The sequence below is a fragment of the Chrysochloris asiatica genome, unplaced genomic scaffold, assembly GCF_000296735.1.
Source record: "Chrysochloris asiatica unplaced genomic scaffold, ChrAsi1.0 scaffold00045, whole genome shotgun sequence".
In the NCBI taxonomy this organism is placed as follows: domain Eukaryota; kingdom Metazoa; phylum Chordata; class Mammalia; order Afrosoricida; family Chrysochloridae; genus Chrysochloris; species Chrysochloris asiatica.
In genome coordinates, this window is record NW_006408563.1 from 5,404,590 (window position 1) to 5,406,636 (window position 2,047).

Below are 2,047 nucleotides of genomic sequence, written 5' to 3' on the forward strand. Positions count from 1 at the left end.
TAATTTGCTGTTTTCTGTATTGTCTCTACGTATTTAATTACTAAAGCTATTTGTTCTTAAACAAACGCTTGGTGTTTCATTTGAATTTCTTATTTTGTATTACAATGGAGTCACAATGTTTAATTTGTTAGGACTGTAATAGTTTCCATGGTAACAGACTCTAATGTTATATATAAATATGTATGTGGTATGTATATATGTGCGTATTATAAATATGTACTATAGATGATTATGACTTCATTCCAACAGCATATCTCAGAAGACTTAGCTCTCAAGGAAAACCTTAATTTAAGATGCAGGAATATTTTGTGAGTCAAAAGAGATGGTCACAAGCTCAGTTCTTCTTTTCACATGACAAAAATGGAGTTTCAAGAATGGAGGAGGGACAGGCCCAGGAGCGCTATCGCAGGTGAGCGGCAGAGGCGGGCCAGCTGACCATGGACTGGTTCTTGTGAACAAGAGGCTTCCTGGAGAGCAACGAGACCCTGACGGCGAGGACAAGATAAAATTTGATGCTGGGACCCTCCTTCTTAGAACACACCGACTAATTTAGGGGTCGTGGTGGTTATGTGCCAGGGAGTCGGTTCTGACTCATAGCGACCCTGTACAGGGTTTCCAAGGCTGTAAATCTTTACGGGAGCAGAAAGCCTCATCTTTCTCTTGCATAACAGCTGGTAGTTTCAAACTACTGACCCTGAAGTTAGCATGCCGATTCGTAAGAGAAATGAATACTGCATGGCCAGTCCCTTTCTCAAATTGTATTCACTGAAGAACAGACAGCTAGAATTGGGAAAAGTGCCAAAATAATAGTTCATCTTCACCCAGCTCCTCCTAACAAAGAACCTAGTCCATTCCAGAGCAGTAAGAATTCCTACACCAAACTCTCCTTCAAAGACCATGGCCAGATTGAGTTTTACAGGCATTTATCTAAGGAAATGACAAAGCGAAGATGGGAGAATATGCTAGTTTCCCAGTCATTACAAACAGAGGACCCCAGCCAGGAAGAATAAGGGCTATCGGAATAAAAGAAACTGGAATTAAAAAGAAAAGAAACTGACAAAAACATTTCTGACTCCTTTGAAGACCTCAGCAAGCTCATGATCGAGGCTAAGGAAATGGTGGAGTTATCAAAATCAATTGCAAATAAAATTAAAGACAAACAAGATGACATCACAGAAGATGAGACTATCAGGTTTAACTCCTACTTGCTAAGCATGAGACTAACTAACCCAGTTACCAGGAAGACCTACAGCTCAGGCACACAGCATCACATGCAGCTGGCCAAACAGCTGGTCGGAATATTGCAGGTGCCTTTAAAGTAATGGGGTGGGGGGTGGGCGGGGGCTGGATAATGTCACTTACGAAGTATACTGTTTAATAAACCATACTCGAGGAATGGAATTACTTTCACCAGATTTAGTGAATCAGTGCAAGATGCTGGAGGCTCTGAAATTACCTGTCAGGCTCTGAGTCTTTGACAGTGGCGTCGTGCTGATTGAGCTTCAGCCCCACAAGAAAGAGGAAATGGCAGCCTCAGCCCTAGAGACGCTTTCAGAAAAGGGATCCTTAACATCAGGAGAAAATACAAGCTTGTGGGAATGTCTGTTCTTTCCAAAGAAAGGTTGCTTCTTGCTGAGAAGATGGGTCATCTTTGCCAAGAAGACTCAGTGGAAGGCTTGCACTTTTATCCAAATTTATTTATGACACAAAGCTAAGGGTTTTGTATCTGGAATACTTTTTATCCATATACTTGCATCATACAGAGGCTGTATGGCACTGAACTAAGAGATAAGCCCTTACAAACTGAGAATTTATGAGAATTTTGCTGTATAATATGTAACTTTTAATATCTTCCTAAACATTATGGTCCAAGAAGTCTATTTAGTATAAATATAGGCAAACTCTGAAAAATGAATGCCAGTGTGGATTTAAAATCATGTTGTGTAGAACCCATATTTAACTTGAAATTTGGTGGATTTTAACTTGATCCTCAAATCTAACCATTTTCAAAGAAAGGATTTTAGCTCATGGGGGAAGTAAAAGAGAA

The 2,047-nt window shown here is 40.2% G+C and overlaps 1 pseudogene; it reads left to right on the forward strand.

Annotated features, from left to right (window-relative positions):
- The first annotated feature begins 437 nt into the window (after positions 1 to 437).
- On the forward strand, positions 438 to 1,715 carry LOC102829818 (annotated as a pseudogene).
- Positions 1,716 to 2,047: the final 332 nt, after the last annotated feature.